Genomic DNA, 5,627 nt, shown 5'->3' on the forward strand with positions numbered 1-5,627 from the left:
CAACTTCTGAGGCATCCGAGGAACGAGAGAGAGCATCGGCCCTAATGTTCTTATCGGCAGGACGAAAGTGAATCTCAAAATTAAATCGGGCAAAGAACAGAGACCACCGGGCCTGGCGAGGATTCAGCCGTTGGGCCGACTGGAGGTAGGAGAGGTTCTTGTGGTCGGTGTAGATAATGACAGGAAATCTTGATCCCTCCAGCAGATGCCTCCATTCCTCAAGTGCTAATTTAATGGCTAGAAGCTCTCGATCCCCGATGGAGTAGTTCCTCTCCGCTGGAGAGAAGGTCCTAGAGAAAAAACCACAAGTGACAGCATGCCCGGAAGAGTTTTTTTGTAGAAGGACAGCTCCAGCTCCCACTGAGGAGGCATCAACCTCCAATAGGAAGGGTTTAGATGGGTCAGGTCTGGAGAGCACGGGAGCCGAAGAAAAGGCAGACTTGAGTCGTTTAAAGGAGTCCTCTGCTTGAGGAGGCCAAGACTTGGGATCAGCATTTTTCTTGGTTAAAGCCACGATAGGAGCCACAATGGTAGAAAAATGTGGAATAAATTGCCTGTAATAATTGGCGAACCCCAAAAAGCGTTGGATAGCACGGAGTCCGGAGGGGCGTGGCCAATTTAAGACGGCAGAGAGTTTGTCTGGATCCATCTGTAGTCCCTGGCCAGAGACCAAATATCCTAGAAAAGGAAGAGATTGGCATTCAAACAGACATTTCTCAATTTTGGCATAGAGTTGGTTGTCACGAAGTCTCTGAAGAACCATACGGACATGCTGGCGGTGTTCTTCTAGATTGGCAGAAAAAATTAGGATATCGTCCAGATATACCACAACACAGGAGTATAACAGATCACGAAAAATTTCATTGACAAAGTCTTGGAAGACGGCAGGGGCATTGCACAGTCCAAAGGGCATGACCAGATACTCAAAGTGTCCATCTCTGGTGTTAAATGCCGTTTTCCACTCGTCCCCCTCTCTGATGCGGATGAGGTTATAGGCGCCTCTTAAGTCCAATTTAGTGAAGATGTGGGCACCTTGGAGGCGATCAAAGAGTTCAGAGATGAGGGGTAAGGGGTAGCGGTTCTTAACCGTGATTTTATTAAGACCGCGGTAGTCAATGCAAGGACGTAGGGAGCCATCTTTTTTGGACACAAAGAAAAATCCGGCTCCGGCAGGAGAGGAGGATTTACGGATAAAGCCCTTTTTTAGATTCTCCTGGACGTATTCGGACATGGCAAGAGTCTCTGGGGCAGAGAGAGGATAAATTCTGCCCCGGGGTGGAGTAGTACCCGGGAGGAGGTCGATAGGGCAATCATAAGGCCTGTGAGGAGGTAGAGTCTCAGCTTGTTTTTTGCAGAAAACATCCGCGAAGTCCATATAGGCCTTAGGGAGACCGGTTACTGGAGGAACCACAGAGTTACGGCAAGGGTTATTGGGAACCGGTTTTAGACAGTTCTTGGAACAAGAGGACCCCCAACTCTTGATCTCCCCAGTGGACCAATCCAGGGTTGGGGAATGAAGTTGAAGCCAGGGAAGTCCAAGGAGAATCTCCGAGGTGCAATTGGGGAGGACCAAAAGTTCAATCCTCTCATGATGAGATCCGATGCTCATAAGAAGGGGCTCCGTGCGGAAACGTATGGCACAGTCCAATCTTTCATTATTTACACAATTGATGTAGAGGGGTCTGGCGAGACTGGTCACTGGGATGTTGAACCTGTTGACGAGAGAGGCCAAAATAAAATTTCCTGCAGATCCAGAGTCCAAGAAGGCCACTGTAGAGAAGGAGAAGGCAGAGGCAGACATCCGCACAGGCACAGTAAGACGTGGAGAAGCAGAGTAGACATCAAGGACTGTCTCACCTTTGTGCGGAGTCAGCGTACGTCTTTCCAGGCGGGGAGGACGGATAGGACAATCCCTCAGGAAGTGTTCGGTACTAGCACAGTACAGGCAGAGGTTCTCCATACGGCGTCGTGTCCTCTCTTGAGGTGTCAGGCGAGACCGGTCGACCTGCATAGCCTCCACGGCGGGAGGCACAGGAACAGATTGCAGGGTACCAGAGGAGAGAGGAGCCGAGGAGACGAAACGCCTCGTGCGAACAGAGTCCATATCTTGACGGAGTTCCTGACGCCTTTCAGAAAAACGCATGTCAATGCGAGTGGCTAGGTGAATAAGTTCATGTAGATTAGCAGGAATTTCTCGTGCGGCCAGAACATCTTTAATGTTGCTGGATAGGCCTTTTTTGAAGGTCGCGCAGAGGGCCTCATTATTCCAGGACAATTCTGAAGCAAGTGTACGGAAATGTACGGCATACTCGCCAACGGAAGAATTACCCTGGACCAGGTTCAACAGGGCAGTCTCAGCAGAAGAGGCTCGGGCAGGTTCCTCAAAGACACTTCGGATTTCCGAGAAGAAGGAGTGTACAGAGGCAGTGACGGGGTCATTGCGGTCCCAGAGCGGTGTGGCCCATGACAGGGCTTTTCCGGACAGAAGACTGACTACGAAAGCCACCTTAGACCTTTCAGTGGGAAACAGGTCCGACATCATCTCCAGATGCAGGGAACATTGGGAAAGGAAGCCACGGCAAAACTTAGAGTCCCCATCAAATTTATCCGGCAAGGATAAGCGTATCCCAGGAGCGGCCACTCGCTGCGGAGGAGGTGCAGGAGCTGGCGGAGGAGATGACTGCTGAAGCTGTGGTAGCAACTGTTGTAGCATAACGGTCAGTTGAGACAGCTGTTGGCCTTGTTGCGCAATCTGTTGTGACTGCTGGGCGACCACCGTGGTGAGGTCAGCGACAACTGGCAGAGGAACTTCAGCGGGATCCATGGCCGGATCTACTGTCACGATGCCGGCTGGCAGGTAGTGGACCCTCTGTGCCAGAGAGGGATAGGCGTGGACCGTGCTAGTGGACCGGTTCTAAGCCACTACTGGTATTCACCAGAGCCCGCCGCAAAGCGGGATGGTCTTGCTGCGGCGGTAGTGACCAGGTCGTATCCACTAGCAACGGCTCACCTCTCTGGCTGCTGAAGATAGGCGCGGTACAAGGGAGTAGGCAGAAGCAAGGTCGGACGTAGCAGAAGGTCGGGGCAGGCAGCAAGGATCGTAGTCAGGGGCAACGGCAGAAGGTCTGGAAACACTGGCAAGGGACACACAAGGAACGCTTTCACTGGCACTAAGGCAACAAGATCCGGCAAGGGAGTGCAAGGGAAGTGAGGTAATATAGGGAAGTGCACAGGTGATAACCCTAATTGGAACCACTGCGCCAATCAGCGGCGCAGTGGCCCTTTAAATCGCAGAGACCCGGCGCGCGCGCGCCCTAGGGAGCGGGGCCGCGCGCGCCGGGACAGAACAGACGGGGAGCGAGTCAGGTAGGGGAGCCGGGGTGCGCATCGCGAGCGGGCGCTACCCGCATCGCGAATCGCATCCCGGCTGGCAGCAGGATCGCAGCGCCCCGGGTCAGAGGACGTGACCGGGGCGCTGCAGCGGAGGGAGTGAAGCGAGCGCTCCGGGGAGGAGCGGGAACCCGGAGCGCTCGGCGTAACACTGGTCCCTTGTATGGCTGCCCATCTCAGTCGTGGTCACATGCATGGCTTCCTTATCTCAGTTCTATTGCCATGCATGGCTCCCCATCTCAGTCCTGGTCCCATGCATGGCTCCCCATCTCAGTCGTGGTCACATGCATGGCTTCCTTATCTCAGTTCTATTGCCATGCATGGCTCCCCATCTCAGTCCTGGTCCCATGCATGGCTCCCCATCTCAGTCCTGGTCCCATGCATGGCTCCCCATCTCAGTCCTGGTCCCATGCATAGCTCCCATCTCAGTCCTGGTCCCATGCATGGCTCACCATCTCAGTCCTGGTCCCATGTATGGCTCCCCATCTCAGTCCTGGTCCCATGTATGGCTCCCTATCTCAGCCGTGGTCACATGCATGGCTTCCTTATCTCAGTTCTATTGCCATGCATGGCTCCCCATCTCAGTCCTGGTCCCATGCATGGCTCCCCATCTCAGTCCTGGTCCCATGTATGGTTCCCCATCTCAGTACTGGTCCCATGTATGGCTCCCCATCTCAGTCCTGGTCCCATGTATGGCTCCCCATCTCAGTACTGGTCCCATGTATGGCTCCCCATCTCAGTCCTGGTCCCATGCATGGCTCCCCATCTCAGTCCTGGTCCCATGTATGGCTCCCCATCTCAGTACTGGTCCCATGTATGGCTCCCCATCTCAGTCCTGGTCCCATGTATGGCTCCCCATCTCAGTACTGGTCCCATGTATGGCTCCCCATCTCAGTCCTGGTCCTATGTATGGCTCCCCATCTCAGTACTGGTCCCATGTATGGCTCCCCATCTCAGTACTGGTCCTATGTATGGCTCCCCATCTCAGTCCTGGTCCCATGTATGGCTTCCCATCTCAGTACTGGTCCCATGTATGGCTCCCCATCTCAGTCCTGGTCCTATGTATGGCTCCCCATCTCAGTACTGGTCCCATGTATGGCTCCCCATCTCAGTCCTGGTCCCATGCATGGCTCCCCATCTCAGTCCTGGTCCCATGCATGGCTCCCCATCTCAGTCCTGGTCCCATGCATGGCTCCCCATTTCAGTCCTGGTCCCATGTATGGCTCCCCATCTTAGTCCTGGTGACATGCGTGGGTTTCTTTACTCAGTTCCATTTCCATACATGGCTCCCCATCTCAGTCCTGGTCCCATGCATGGCTCCCAATCTTATTCCAGATCCTCATCATGGCTTCCCATCTCATTCTAGATCCCTATGATAGCTCCCAATCTCAGCCCTGTCCTAGAATGGTTCCCCATCTCTTTCTTTGTCCCTGGTATAGCTCCCTATCTTAATGATGGTCCCCAGCATGGCTCCACTCCACAGTGCAAGGTGTGGGTTGCACCCTAACATCTCTGCCATGCCCCCCCCCCCCCCCCCCGCCTGCACTCCTTTTATTTCATTCTCCTTCTTGCTCAAGTTAGGTGATGTGGTACAGTCATGATCTGCTTCCAGATGATTTGGAGCACATAAAAGTTACCATAAAAAAATCTGGGGGAAAAAAAGTTCTTTTTGGTTGAATAAGTGGGCGGTCTGCTTAAAGAGGGGTTTCTTCAAGATACTTTATTAGGAGGAAAATCGTTCACAGAAAAAAGTGGTGTAGATGGGAAGGGGTCTTCTCTGGACCTTTCACTCAGGGGTGTAGCTATAGAGGCAGCAGTCGCACTGGGGCCCTGGTACCTAAGGGGGCCCCAAAACACATCTGCCCCATAATGGGGCCTGTTGCAGATTTTGCATTGGGGCCCAGAAGCTACAAGCTACGCCTCTGGTTTCACTGTATAAGTGTTGGTTGAATTTGCTGTTATTGGGAGCCGATTTTCTGAATGCAGGATTGGGGGCCTCTCCTGTTCAGCTGTCAGTGGTGTCTGGCAGCAGCTTTTTTTTTTTTTTCTATTGACAACTCATGCATGAGCAAACGAGATAAGCGTGCATGCGTATGGAGGAGCAGGGAGAAACAACTGTAGGCAGAATTACCTTAAGTGTGTCCATATATATTTGTTTTCAACCCGCCGCTTGTGTAAACGAAGGGCAACAGCGTAAGGGAGCGGCAGGGTTAACTAGAGGGCGTGCCCTCTCGTTC

This window comes from Hyla sarda, chromosome 1 (genome assembly GCF_029499605.1).
Source record: "Hyla sarda isolate aHylSar1 chromosome 1, aHylSar1.hap1, whole genome shotgun sequence".
Classification (NCBI taxonomy): Eukaryota; Metazoa; Chordata; class Amphibia; order Anura; family Hylidae; genus Hyla; species Hyla sarda.